This window comes from Anoplolepis gracilipes, chromosome 5 (assembly GCF_047496725.1).
Source record: "Anoplolepis gracilipes chromosome 5, ASM4749672v1, whole genome shotgun sequence".
In the NCBI taxonomy this organism is placed as follows: Eukaryota; Metazoa; Arthropoda; class Insecta; order Hymenoptera; family Formicidae; genus Anoplolepis; species Anoplolepis gracilipes.
This window is the reverse complement of record NC_132974.1, coordinates 3871344-3886970: the sequence shown is the minus strand read 5'-3', so window position 1 is coordinate 3886970 and position 15627 is coordinate 3871344. Positions and strand designations below refer to the sequence as shown.

Here is a 15627-nt window from a genome sequence, read left to right as displayed (position 1 = left end):
CTAACAATGCGGAAATATCTGAACAAATAATATACGATATGACATATAAATTTAATTATATATATATTTGGTTTTATCATATATAATACATATGTTGTTTATATATGTTTAATTTGTGCAGACTTTAATTTTTGAATTTTATTGCAAACAGTAGGACACTTGTTCGCGCTTTTTATTTAGATATGTCGGTTTATATATTATTTGTAAATTTTTGAAATTGAAATCATTTATTTTATATCGAATATTTTAATATCTTCTTAACATATATGATATTGCCTGGCAATGCCATATTAAGAGCAGCTATTAGCAATGGAATGGAGACAGCAGGGGTGTATAGCAGGACAACGGGGGAGGCATTGTAACAAGACTTACGGTCAGATAAGTCATAATAGTGGCTCGCTCGACGTTGTTAGGAGTCAACAGAGGATCGTGCCGAGATAGCGCGTTAATGCACGCATTTATTTGAAATATTAAACCTCGAGGAGCGGAGAAAGACGGAATATGTCTGCTCGCTTGCTTCCCACCCTCCGCGAGGTCGGGCCGCGGTAGGAGAGACACGAGAAGGGACAATTATAAATGATGATAATTAGCGAAGATCTTAACCGGTCACTCCGTGACTTTACAGTTGTAATTGTGCGTGTCGAGGGACTACATGCCGGATCTTTTTCAAAGTGATTTCGCGATAGCCATGACATGGAATTTGAAAAATTATCGAACGATCTAGTAAAAACATTACGAAGATATATTTTTAATTAATTTTTTCTGTTATCAAAAAATAGTTAAATAATAAAACTTGATTCTCTGTAATTATTTAAAACGATACTGTCTTTAATATCAGTCGGATCAAATGAGAGAAACAAATTTATTTATATCTAAAAAGGCATTAAAAATAGAATGATATAATTTCTCCCTAAGTATGTAATTATTTAAATAAATAAAAATATATTACAATGAGCTGTACAAATAAAAGAAAAGAATTTTAATCTTCAGAGTGCTTTTCGTTCGATTTCGATTAACAAGAGGACCAAAAAATTCGATCCCACCATGTGGCATAAATCGTTTCAATCTGTGCAAAAGGAACATTCTCTTTCTCAAAGACATACACTGATTGTTTCTCTCTCGCCCGTATGCTGTGAAGAAGAAATCTCAGACAGTCGTTGATCGAATCAACACCGACTAACAGAGTGATACTACAAACTCACTCCCTCTTTTTTTCTTTTCCTTCTCTTTCTCCTCCTAATTATTAATGTGCTCGAGCACGCGGAGATAAACCTCAGAATCATCGTCGAAGTATTCAAAGCCCTCTCGCTCGGCCTCTCGTTATTGAATATGAATGATTAATTAAGAACATCTCACAATCCGTCGACTCGTCATTCCACCCCCTCCCCCTCCTCTCGCTAAAAACAAACTTTACCATGCTATGTATGTATTCGATATCATACGATAACTGCGTAGGAAGTGAACATTCGCTATTGAAAGATCGTTAGAAAGAGATATGCGAACAATACATACATGCGTACTGTCGAAAGATATCATGCATTTCCATTCGCAAGAAAAGGATATAATTTTCTTAGTGTCTTATATTTTTCACAGAAAATTAAAATATATAATTATAATTATAAAATCTTATACAGGATACACTTTTGTACATCTAATATCTCGTTAATGATTTGAATTTAAAATTTCTCCTTCGTAATTTATAATACAATATTATAATATTATAAATTATAGTAATTTATACATTGCGTGTACAAAAAATTATTATTTTTCAAAATTATTATTTATCAAATTTTAATACAGCTGTGAAAAAACTGTGGAACAATTATAAATGAAATATTCTCACAGCAAACAAATATTATCAGAGATGTGTTAACTTTCAATTACAATAAACCGAATCCGCTGCAACAAGCTAGTCGGGTCAGAACCCGATTCCTCTCGCAGTGTTATCATCGATTTCAATTATACATATCGATTCGTGTGCATTCGACGTGCGCACAGGCCTCTTTGTTCATTTCCACACGTCGAAAGAGTTCATCTCCGTAGACCTTTGCTACAATGACTTGAGGAGAGAGGAAAAAAAAAGAGCCGACAACACAACAGAGCCAACTGATACAATATTCATTTACTGCTGCGTGTGTCTATGCTTCATAATGTCACGATGGAGGGATCGAGGGGCATGATGGGGGCAAAAAGAGACAGAGAAAGAGCGTTGCATTCAAATGAAGGAATGCCGGGGGCGGTGGGATGGGGTGGGGTAGGTGGGACTCCAGGATGACACTTCTCGTAGGTGATTTATACCCGCTGGTCGAATGACCATCATCTCATGGAAAGATCTACAGGATCTTCGAGGCGCTTAGTTAGTCACTGAAGGATAGTTAGTCCCTACGATGGCACAGACGAGCAGGGAGATGAGAGAGGTACTTACTGGTAGAGGTACGATAGAGACTTAATGTGGAAACTCTATGGAGTCTTCGAATTACACGAATGTAATTCGAAACATATAATTCTCTGTTGCAGCTAATATAATTTTCTTTTGTTTCAGTTCTCATTCAAAATAATCGTTTGTTTAATCTTCGACGTTCGTTGAATTGTTACAAAATGGGCCGGTTGAATTGAAAAATTTAAAAAAGACTACGCGGACGAGAAAAATTATATCGGATTGTTCGTGAATGCGAAGATAATAATTATTTGCGCTTGTGCTTTTAATATCAAACAAAAAAAAAAAAAAAAAAATTTGATGTATTCGTGGAGAACTATCGATTGTACGGCATAAAATTACCTCTCGAGTGGACAAAGGTGTGAGGAACAAAAGCGTCCACGAGAGAGTGCGCTCCGAGAAAGAATTAACACAATGGCTCTCGCCAACTTTGATTGGTTAGTCGACTCGCGAAGTTAAGTGCATATTCCCCGAGGCAAACAATGTTAAAATAGCACAGAGACGCGGCAATAGGTCGAGATCATGGCGCTAAGTTATCCCCCTTTCTTTCTGTGGGGTAAGTATGCGAACAAGTACTCGCATTAACTGTGTAAATAGCTATTTGTCTTACAAGTGGTTGGATAAGAATTAGTGTTTTAACGCCGAGGAGACACGAAAAGAAAAGAGCGGAAATGGCATCGCGAGTCTTAAGTATCTTGGAGTGGATTTTTGCTACTTCTCTCTTACCCTCTACCCATTTCCACTATTTTCTTGTAAAGTTCCAAAAAATTCCTGCCAATACTTTTGTAAAACGAGATTTCAACATTTAATAAAATGTGATTTAATAAAACACAACTACGTATGTTCATTACTAACAACAATATCTGACTTTAATGCATTTTCAATATAGCGTGATTGATTCATTGTTAAAACGCGATATAACTCGAGGAATTAGCGAGAAATATCGAAACAATGAAATGTCGAAACAATGTTTGAAACGACGGAAGTTATTACGCGAAATATTCTGCATTGTATCTACGGCAATTTCACGCCAGTTCCACGCTTCCCTGACCAATCGTGGAAGCTAACAAATTACTGATGCTTTGGCGAAAGAGAATTCCAGGTACAATAAAATAATCATTTACATTTATGAAATAATAACAAACCACTCAACATTTCTTTTAGAAGTATGATTTTTTCATATCTGTATAAAAGGAACGAAAAAAATCAAATCGCAGCAAAAATCTCTCATTCGATTGCATCAATGATTATTATTAGTTTCAATGCTCTCGCGTTCTATCCAATATTCGAGTCAAGATTATTGATATTTGTTAGATGTCTAATTTATCTAATGATTAAAAGAACTCCATAGATAATGAGAATTTTTAATAGTCAACCTATACATAACTTTTTCCATCTGCTTTATTAATCGACGCGATGATCTGATCGTTAATTATATCAACTACTTTGAATATCTATCTCATTTACTTAATGTCTGAAGGATATATTTCATGGATCATTAGAGAAATAAAACAATCATAAAAGATCGTCGGATAAATGCAAACTATTATTTGATAATAAACTTTTTATATGCTGTGTATCTAAAAAATACTTTTTGTTATCAAATGTATAATTATCTAATGTAAAAATGTATAATTATCTAATTAATCAGTAAAAAGTCGCGTATATGTAGTATGCGATAGAAATTATAGGAATCGATTACATTAGCAATACTTGTCTCAAATTATAATAAATTTACATAAAACATATTTACACTTTAGCAGTTTGCGTTTAAATGAAATTTAATAAAGTGTTGTCGCGTCGATGACAACGTGAGGAAACAGCTGATCGGTAGTGCGCGCAAATTTAGCGCTAGCTAGAGTGAGTCTCGAGATCATGATATCCCCGCGTGGATAAGGACAAAGAGTTTCAAAGAATATGACACTCATCGATGTGGAGACACGCGAGTCGAGGCTAACGAAGCTGCAGGCATATGTATACACAAAGTCGACATCGTGAGTTCACGAACCGCGAAGAAGAAGAAGGAGAGGAAAAATAAGAAGACGACAATGAAAACGGCATTGGAGGAAGAGAATAGAAGAGAAAGAGAGAGAGAAACCGGCGCCACTCTCTTCGAAATGGTGCCCCGGCTCTTCATGGTGTGCAGGCTCGCGCGCCAACTCGCGCGCGGGGGTAAACAGACGAAATTATATCGAAGAAAAATTACCTCGAGATAATAGTGATTAATGATCCGACCGGTGGGCACGTGTGCGTGAAAGCGAATATGTGTGCGTGCGTGTCGGTACGCCGATGCCCAATAAAATATGATACTCGGTAAACTCTCTCTCTCTCTCTTCTACCGCTCTTCTATTCCCTACCCCCTTCGCTCCTTCAAATGTTCCCCTATCGCGATTCCACTATGCCGTCCTACCTATCAACAGACTTTGGCGACATATCGGAGAGCACTGTGGAGAAGAAAGACGAGCGAAAGAGGGAGAGGAGAAGCAGACAACCATCTTCTTTAATTAACACATTAAGACTAATCAGAGTCGGTTGAGTTATTCCTGTTCGGCGGGCCCACTTGCCTAGATTTAACATTCCCGCCTAAATTAATTCTAATTATTTCTATGGCTCGTACTTTGTGATTAACGACATTTTGTGATACACTTGGAAACTTGACATACTTTGATTTTCATTTACAAACTCCTTTTAAGAAGAGCGAATATAAATAATTTTTGCATAATAAAAAATAAAGAAATATGTTTTCCTAGTGTCTTAAATTAGATCATCTTTAAAATATAATGAATCATGTAATAAAATATAATTTTACTATCTTTATATTTATTATCGTTGCAATTAATGAGACTAAAACAGTAATCACACGTATGGTAATAATTAAATCAATAATAATAGACTAGTAAGTAATTTTAATGTGATATCCGTAAAAAATATTTATCACACACAATATGTATAATTTAATTTTAACTTTACGATTATTTAATTTAATTACTCAATTATCACAATATTTTTTAATATAAATTTATTTATATTCAATTAGTTAATCTGTCGTAATTAAATATTTATTCATTTGATTTCTTAATTACTTAAATAGAATTGAATAAATCTTGACAGTTTTATAATTCGATGAAGAAAGATTACATATGTGATTCAGGTTTTTTTCGTTTAGACGGTCTTCTGCGGAATTGTCAATGACTGGTCCGCTGTCTCATATTTCCTCTCAGGAAGGAGAGAAGACGCGGTGAGTGTAGTGGAAACTGGTTTAAATATTTTCTGGGCACGTGTTTTATATATACGTAGGTAGAGATATATCCGCGCTCCTCTCCGGCACGCTCGAATGTATAAGGCCCGCTCCGCTATCTCGGGTCATATCTCGACGGTGATCTTCAGCTCTCATTTTTTCGTACGGTCACTCCGCTATTATGCTCGTCCACGAGGGCCTCTCGGAAACACGTTTGTGTACAAAAGCCTCACCGGCCATTATTAATTATCGCGATACGGAACGCTTGCGAATGTAGGAGATTCGACATGGAGGAGATTCGCGATTTCGTGCAAAGCCGAGAAATTTTCTTGCGTAATGCAACGCGGAAAAGTATCGAAAGTCATTACGAGATAATATATATGATATATAACCCTTTCCCACTGACGGCATATGACATAATATATTAATATATTAATATGCGTAGCATAACGTTATCTTATAATTCTACTTTTTTTAATTTTCTAAATTACAAAAGAGAATATGCTTCGATGAGATTATACATGAAATTTGAAGTAACATACTTTTGAAATAATGGCATATTATATCAGTATTTTGTACAAAAAAATACATTTTGACTAAAACATTACTACAAATAATTCCAATTAAGATAATGATCTATACTTTATCTCGCGATACTTACAATAATCAATTTTTATTTTGCGAGCATGTATTTAATTTAAGACTCAATCACTGATATTTTTAAATATAAACATAATTATATCCAATTGAATTAAGATGAAATAATAAGATCAAATAATTACGACATTTATTTTCTAATTAGTTTTTCTAATTACTTACATTGAACAGATCTCGAAATTTAAAGAAATAATAAGTGAAAGAACGTTCAGCAGAATATTTTTTAAATTAATTTACAACAATTTGTATGTCGATTAATTATATATAAATTGGTTTAAATAAACTTTCCAAGAAATGCCAGGAGGATCAGTATTTTTTTCTCAGCAACGTTTTAAAATTATATATATTTCTTTGACGATACATCACATATCTGCTACATTGATTTTTGTTATATTCATAATAATATATCTTAAAAAAAAGTACTCACCATCACGTTGTTAAACAAGGGCAGCAATTTTTTCGCAGGATTCGGTGACGCAAGCAGTCTTTGTCACCAAGTTCATTTGACTTACTCACACGTCAGCACGATTATATAGAAGTTAATTAGGTTAAATGCGCGATCGTCACTCGAGCACCGATCAAATTTAATCACGATCGTCGCGCTTAATATTCCTCAGGTAATTGATATAATTTGAGTATATTGTCACAATTAACGTGTTATTTGCACTGAATTTTCGCGCGACAATTACAATAAAACCACGCACCTTTTTACATGAACGCTCTCTTTATCGATTTTTATACAATACTCATATCCATGAAGACAAAAAACCATATCTTCTAATAATATACAAGCAATCAACGCATCTATAATCGAGTAGTTAACCTCAATTGTAGTTAACTAAGCGTTCTGTCTATTATGAATTGCGGTTCTTTCATTTGTATTTGTATCAATAAATGTTATGAAAAAGAGATATATATTCAGTGAAGAATTCATTAATTAGATAGGTCAAATAAATGAGATTACAATACCTGCCTATTAGAAATAATCAAACGCAAATCCACCAACAAACTGCGATTAAAATCACAACACTTAATCTTTTCACTTTAGTCTTCTCACTTTCATCAAATAGACTACAAAATCTATCGTGATTGAGAGAATGTATTGTGATGTGTGTTTCTTTCGACGCAGACGTATACCCAAGTTCAAAGTAGGTCGTACCTGAAAACAATTCACGAATTTTTTTTCGAACAATGCCATTGTGTGTCATTACGGAACTTGTTATATAAACATGTTTACATATCGGTGATATTTACAACTCGTACGGAAATATTGTAATGTATCTTTGGACGAATATCTCTTCGATTATAATAGAGAACACACACAATGATCGATCTGCGAGCATCGAAATTACGCGACTCGTGAATCTCGAAAGGTGATTAAACTAACGGACAGTTCGAAAAAAAAAAAAAAAAAAAAAAAAAAATTAATCCTTTTATTGTCGTTAACAAACGTGAAACGCGGCTTCCCGCAATCGAACTCGCCGGCGCGGCAGTGAAAATCAACTAGACGCAGTTGCACGATACAGTCCGCGCCATCTGTCATGAAGCAGCCAAATAAAGTCTCTCGCGAATGCACGACGCCAGTTTACCCATTTACCACGCACGGGCGCGATTTTGGAAATATAATTTCGATGAAATCAATGATGAGTGGTCATAGCTTTACATAGAATTACATACAATTGTCAATATTGGTCTGTATATAAAAATGTTGTATTTAGCGATAAACATAAACATTTCGATTTTGAGCTTTATTTGTCGTTGCATAGATTACAATTTGATATATTCTGTTATAGATATACATATATGTCGCAATTAAAGTGTGACATAAGATACGATTTTAAAGCATAAAATGTGTAAATCATTATGCACTATTATAAAAAGAAGTTTGATTAGATTTTCTAATTATAATTTTCTGTACAGTGTCGAAGGAATGCAGTGTTTACCACATACGAACATAATTCCGAAAATAATTTCGATGAACCAGCGATTGCCGAATGATTCCGGAAAGCTATTGATGACATACCTATATTGATTTGGCCAAGTTGATAAATTGATGGCAGACATGGTGAGTCATATTTTTAAAATCTATTTTCATTAATATTGATCGATATAAATATAATGGTATTTAACATTAATTATTGCACTAAACTAATAATATTTTGATATTAAACTTTATTTGTCTGTTGCATAAAGATCATATTTTGATATTATCATACATATAAATTATATTGTCAAATATGTGATACGAATTTAAAATATAAAATATTGCGTAAATTATTACGCATTTTATTATAAAACGATCATGTCATAACTTTCTATAGTGCTTTTCGACAAAGCTATAGAATATTATATATTTGTATTTTTAAAACATTACATATGCGTTATTATTTATATCAAAGCTATACAGATAAATGTTATCATATTGTATTATTATATAATTATGTGGCACAAGATTAATTACATTTGATTCGATGTACATAACGCGTACAAAATATTCGTAATTGCAACGAAACATCAAGGTATGTGTATAACTGCATCTAAATTCTCAGGATTATAGCTGTATTCGTTATACGTAATGCGAAATGCAAAAGAAAGTCGAGAACTTCTTTGGACAGTAGCAAATTTCGCTTCTCGGAGTTCCCGAGTGCAGCTGCGACGGCTTAACATTTCTCGAATAATGTCTTGAAACTACTAGGAATGGCAAGTTGCCATTAAGAGCTAGGGCGCGAACGACGTTTCGTCTGGATAAATATTTGAAACGTTTCCTGACGATCTTGAGAGGTTCATTACGAAGGATTACACGACTCATATCGAGGACTTAGAAATTCTCCTTTCGCGCCAGAAGACGCGATCACAGTCTTTGCAGACTGATTCAAACGCGGCAAATTAGTACGTTCGTCCTTTCGCCCCCCCCCCTCTCTCTCTCTCTCTCTCTTTCTCTCTTTCTCTTATAATCGCGGCCTTCCTCCGTCTTCCGATTTAATTTCCGGTTCTCTCCGCGATCATTTAAAGTTGCTTGCGTTTAAGCCGAATACTCAGAAGTTTTATCGTAAATGACGCGGGCATTACGTCGGAATAAATGATCGCATGCTAATAAGAAAAAAAAAAAAAAAAAAAGTAACGGTCGGTAAGTAAAAGGAACATGAATAGTGAATCGAGTTTTCTCGAGTAAATAGCGGAAAAATAAATAGTCAGCATTGTTATTTAAAGAGAGGGAGAGAAAGAGGAAAAAGAGAGAGAAAGAAAAATGACAAAAGGCTCACGTTTCTTTGCCAGGAATCGGTGACTTTCTTCGGGTAATGAGATTGCATTAATATCGTAAAATGCGAAGGAATTCCGAAGAGCTGAGTCCTGCAAGGTGTATAGAAGAAGCGGCGTATTAAAAACTTCCGTCGTCACGATTATATACGAGCCTTTTCTCATTTGCCAAGACACACGTTGATGTCGCATACACATAAGAAACGCATACGAGAATATACAGACGTATGTATTGTATTGTACGTGGGCTCGAATTCGGCCCGGCTAAAATTAGCATCCTGAGACGCTATAGGACAACGCCGTCAGGGTAATAGGCATTTAAGGCTTAATGTATGCATTGAAAACTATTAGGTATTCAAATACTCGGATTGCATTACGCTGCACTATAATACCTGACTTCCTCCGGTGGCCGCCGGCAAAATTGCCACTATTATTCTTATTATATTTTATTTATTAGCCACGTTGGCCTTAATCCACCTTAATGGCATCGGCGCAAGTCGAGACGTCTCGTTCCATGGACAAAAGACGCGCCTCTCTTAAACTTATACATATTATTCTTTGCATCTCTGTAAGCGTCTCTGATATGTATCGTAAAATTAAAAGGGTGAATTACGTGAACGTTTTCGATATCGCGTTATTATCTTAATTCAATTGGATTAAAAAGAAGCTTATATATCTTTGTGTTAACCATGGAAAATTTAATTGATTTGTATTAACTATAAATTATATATTGATAAATATAATTGGTTCGGAAAGACTTTCGAATTTCTATCAAGTACCGAATGCGTGTATGGCTTTTTTTCGAGCTATCGCATACATCAGTTATAATAATTTAAGATTCGAAGCGCGAAAGGTGCAACGAAATCAATCTCGCAATTTCGCTGTAGATGTGTTCAATTAACGCGACCAGCGGGGGCACCGTGCTACCGTCAATACGAAGGTCTTCGATTTTTACGGTGCCCTTTGATGCGAGCAGGTTCGATTCGATTCGCCGTTACAAAACTCGTTACATGACGGCCGCTGTACCGAGACTTCTTACAAGACAGTGGCCGTGCTCGATGGCGAAGAAGGCGTTTCGCTTCATTAGCGATAAGCCCTTTTTCCTCTTCATCGCCGTTCCGACGGGTTTTTCTGCACCGCGCGTTTTTAACTCGCCCCCCTCATGACTTTATGGGCTTATATGCGCATTCCTCGTTGATCGCTCGAAACCAGGTGCGGTATTATCATTAAGGATAAATCACTCCTGCAGACGCAACCTTGTACATGCTCAATGTATGCGATAAAGTTAACTTATTGGGAGTCGGAGTGTATTTTCGCTGTGTTATATTAAATCGTACATCTCAATTCGCCAAAAAATTATATGTTTTTTTTTTATTTGCAAATTATATTCCAAGAGAGAGAGAGAGAGAGAGAGAGAGTGAAGTTTTTTGAAGTTGAACTTGGAATTGCCACAAGTTAATGCATTTTAAATGCCTTGTACAGACTCATTCAGTAACAAGTATACGTTGATACATATAAAATTAGTGCATATATGAAAAATAGCATACAATATATATATGGCATAAAAGATTAGTGCTAATACTTATTACTAATTATAAACTATTTATTGCTAATTACAAACTAATATAAATTTTGTTCTTGTTTTAATGACAATATTTTTTTGCATTTATAAAAATTTGCCTTCCTCGTGTCGTTTATTCAAAGCAGCTAAAGGAAGCGCCGACCAACATATCGAGAGATCTCACAACGAGAAAGTTTATTGTCCTCGAATTAATTACGCAAAGCTTCGCGGAAGGACGCTATTCCAAAGAAATCTTGTGACATCAGATCAGATCCTTTTCCTACAGTGTACCCTTAGCACTTGCCGCTGACTTAATTAATTACAATCTCGACATCTTAACAGTTCTACTTTTACCATCGTTAAATATTAAAAATTTTTTTTTAAATAAATAAATTGGTTTACGCAAAATTCGAAATATTCTGTAATTATAGAATAATGATATAATAAAAATGCAAAATCTTTGTCACACTTTACTCGTACACACATTACTATAAAATAATGTTATTTTTATATGTGTACTCCAAGTTTGAATAATTTTATAAGCACACAAATGTAGGTACTTATAATTATATTTCGTTTACCTATTAAAATTAATTATGCATATTTCTATGCATTAAAACGTGTAAAAGAGGTATTATATTTTCAATAATTATTCTGTTTAATATTTTTACGTTATTTATTTCTTAAATTATATTATAAAATAGGAGAAATATTTATATAGCTAAACAATGATTATAAATATCTATCATAGCAATACAATCCTAACATCGCATCCTAGTAATTTATCCTAGTAAACTATCATGGGCTAAACATCGTGAATAAAGATAAATTGTTTCGATCGGAGAATCACGCAACAAAGGATCGCGACGCAAGGACGAAATCGCTTCCTTTCTCTCCCTTTCAACCGAGAAACGTATCGAACGGTTTGGCAGTCAAACGGGATCCTAAGCTAGGTCGGCAATTAATTTCGCGCGAATTCGGCGAACGAGTTTTGCGGGATCGCGTCCGGGGGGGGGAGGGGGAGATTCCCGAAATCGAGAATACCGAGAGATAGCTCGGGCTCTTTTCTGGGAGCCGGCTCTTTTCCGCCCGACGCCGCTCTAATTAATAACAGATCGGCGCCTCAACCCTCCTCTAACCCGGTCAGAGCCGATCGACCGAGAGAGCGGTCCGATTTAAATTGAACCGTTCGAAACAAAGGGGGCGGCCGAGAAAGCACCGTGGGCACGCGAAATTAAACAACCTGCAATATCTCGGAGCCGGCCGCGCGCGCGCGCGTCCGCCACCCCACAAAGGCGCGTTCACACCCGATTAGGCGCACACACCCGTTCACGTACTCATCCGGCGGTACGCGAGAGAAACGACGTCTGCCGGATGTGTTGGTGTAACGAAGGAATGTCTAATAACGAACTCTTTATTCCCTGTACGCATAGCCATTTCAAGTATCGGCTTGAACACGACGGGGAGGCTGCTAAAAGTACGAGAGTGAACTGTGAATTCGCATGTGTCTCTTTCGCCAAAGTCGTTTGTAATTACGCTGGCCGCATCTGAATTCAAAACATCGCAGATAGAATTTTTCAATTTACGTTGTTCTTAGAAAAAAAAAATTTGTAAAACATAACGTTTTAACTTTTTAATTATTTTTAAATAATTATATAATTATGGTAAATTTGTGTAATATTTTATACAGTGGTTTCTTGTGTAGTATCTATGTGATTAGGAGTTAACTTATGTCGTTCTGTGGCCGATTTTGTAGTTATACGAGAAATACTATAATTATATTCAGGAAAGATATCAATTATTCTAGGATAATAATAGCTGAGTAGTAATAATATGTGTAGTAAACGAAGAATCCATTTTAAATGAAACGATTTTATAAATTTTTACATTTTTAAATCTTTTAAAAATTTTTTAAATAATAATATTTATTTATAAAACGCATTTTTCTGTCACGAAATTGTCGCTACAACAATAATTAATTTTTAATTGATAATTTAATTAATATGTCAATATAGAACTTTTTAATTTCTTGAGTGTGGAATGCGATATTCATCGAAAGATAAAAAGCGCGAAATCGGCCGGTAACCTGCAAAGAGATTGACAAGAAAGATTCTTTCACATTGTTGACTCGAAACGATATCTTAGAAGTGGAAGGATAACGGAAACGCGCGCAGGATGCAGACAATTATAGTGTTTAATGATAGTACCACGGCCCGAAGCAAACATCCGTTATGGTACACTCGTTATTTTGGTAATTACTACCTAATTTCATCTACTATTGTTCGGGGTACCACAGCTAGTCGTCATCACCGAAGCGTGTATAAGTTCATTGGACTTTAATATAATTGTCGTTTTAAAGATTTGTTCATTTTGATTGACAAATTGTAAATGCAACGATTAATGTGCTGAATGACTTAGATAATATTATTTATGTAATTTGCATACCTCGCTTCAAAATTGCGGACAATCATCACAAGATCAAAAATCTATTAAACACATAGAGAAGAAATTATAATTATTTTTTGTTATAAAATAACTTGTGCAAAATTTATAATTTTTTTATGTATTATCTAAAGAAATATTATCTAAATATATTTTTTAAAATAACTTTTTGATTGATTAAAGTATTAATTAAAAATACGCATCAACAATACTGTAAAAGTGAAACATTGATCTAAGAATGATTGATTCCGTAATTAATTCAGAGATATAATTTTTCTCTCTCTTTCCCTTTCTTCACGTTGCTTTATGCGAGAAAAGTTGTGTCGTCAAAAGTGAGGGTAAGAAAACGAGGGTTGACGGCTAAAAGGAAACGTTGGTATGGTTCCGTAGCGGTGTGGAGTTTTTAATCCGGAAAGCTATCCCCCGTGTAAAAATCGTCTCGTTTTTTAAATTAAAGAAATAAAGGAAGGATCTTTCTCTCTCTCTCTCTCTCTCTTCGCGCCAAGAAGGCGGTGGCGGAGAACTCATTTGCACTTAAAAAAATGACGAGCCATAAAACTAACGCCTGAACGTGAAGAATTAACGGCAAGGAGAAGAGAGAAAGAGAAAGAGAGGAACGTACGAAGGAACGAGGAGAAATAACGGCGGAATCTTAACAGTGGGAAAACCATTAACAAATGAACGCGTACTTTATCGAGCGGAAGTGATTTTGATTCGTTGACTGCCTCTCCCGCCTCGTTCAAATTTTAACGCAGCGACCGGCAGTTTCTTTAATTGGATTTTTAATTGGGACGATTCGCGCTACATTAATCCTTCGTCCGCGAGCGCGACACCCTGTGTTTATTGTTATTATTATTCTCAACGATCCCTCGTTCTTTGCCCCTCTTCTCTCTTTTTCTCGCGTAGGTTCTCATTAGGTGCCGCATTTTTCACCGCTGATTACGTTTGCGGTTATACTACGGTTCTTTCGTCTTTCTCTCGCAGCCAATTCCCTTCCGTAGTTTACGAACGCGCGTTAAAATGTTCAACATTTTTTTCTCCGGAGCTTAATAACTTACAAACTTCTCATTTCTTTCTGCCTTTATCCTCTCATAATGTATACACAGTTTCTTCGATAAATGACTAAATAAAGATAAAGCATCTGAAAAAAAGGGTATCCTTTTGATATCTAAATACAAAAGATTAATCTACATTATAAGAGTAATGAACAAAATATTTTTGACGTTTCTACAGTATCATAAAATTTACATTTAAAAAAAAGCTTTCTTCACGAAAACGTTGATTACATTCTTTGACACTGTTTAGCTTTAATTAAATAGGGACAAATAATATTTAGGATGTTTTAATGCGAAGAATATGTATTTGCAATACGAGACATCGTGTAGAGAGTTGGGGCGAAAGGATTAACAGCGTGACGAATATCGCGGGCGTGTAACTCGAGCCCCTTCACCCCCTTTCCGTAACACCGTTGGCGCATCGACGGCAGTAATAATCGCAATAATCACAATCGCGCCCGGGTCTCAGCCAATTTGAATATGAATCCGAGTGCGAACAATGTCATTGCGCGGAGTGCGGAGGCGGGCCTGGCGGAAGGGGTAGACGGGGACAGGGGGGGGAGGGGGTTTATACGTGCCGTATCTCCCCCACGGATCGGCTTCTGTGCCCGGTACTTGCTAACTGTCCCGGACTGTTAGTTAGTTAACTGGCTCGCCAGGGTGACAGTCACGTACCGGAGAGGGCATTCGAATCCGGAACTCTCATCAAAATCAGCGTTCGCTACGTTTAACTCGATAATTAAACTCGGCTATGTCCCGCTGGTTCCCGAAGTCCATGCCCTCCTTCCGTTCTTGCTGTTACTGTTCTCTCCTCTCACTCTGCTTCTCTCTTGCTCTCGACATTTTGTTGAGGGAAATCGCGCAGCTCGAAATTTGCATTCGCGCATTTTGTTCACGCCACGCTGGACGAACAGGGGTTCACGCCACTAATTCGGATTACGTATAAGACAGTTGCACATTGAGTGTAATCTGTCATGCA

General features: G+C 35.9%; 1 protein-coding gene and 1 long non-coding RNA gene across 11 annotated transcripts in view; one reads left to right on the top strand and one right to left on the bottom strand.

The window, feature by feature from the left end:
- Positions 1 to 7731, bottom strand: part of Zfh2 (Zn finger homeodomain 2) — a 374611-nt gene extending 366880 nt beyond the window's left edge. For 5 of the 10 annotated variants that reach the window (XM_072892294.1, XM_072892296.1, XM_072892293.1 and 2 more), the window contains exon 1: positions 6760 to 7730. The gene's annotated coding sequence lies outside the window, so the exon portion shown is untranslated. Of the gene's footprint in view, positions 1 to 6759 lie in introns of all 10 variants that reach the window. The other 5 variants (XM_072892289.1, XM_072892280.1, XM_072892292.1 and 2 more) reach the window with 2 other exon arrangements.
- Positions 1 to 8392, top strand: part of LOC140665792 (uncharacterized) — a 135575-nt gene extending 127183 nt beyond the window's left edge. The window contains exon 5 of the long non-coding RNA XR_012046658.1: positions 8253 to 8392. This is a non-coding gene — a long non-coding RNA (uncharacterized lncRNA). The remainder of the gene's footprint in view (positions 1 to 8252) is intronic.
- The last annotated feature ends 7235 nt before the right edge of the window (positions 8393 to 15627 follow it).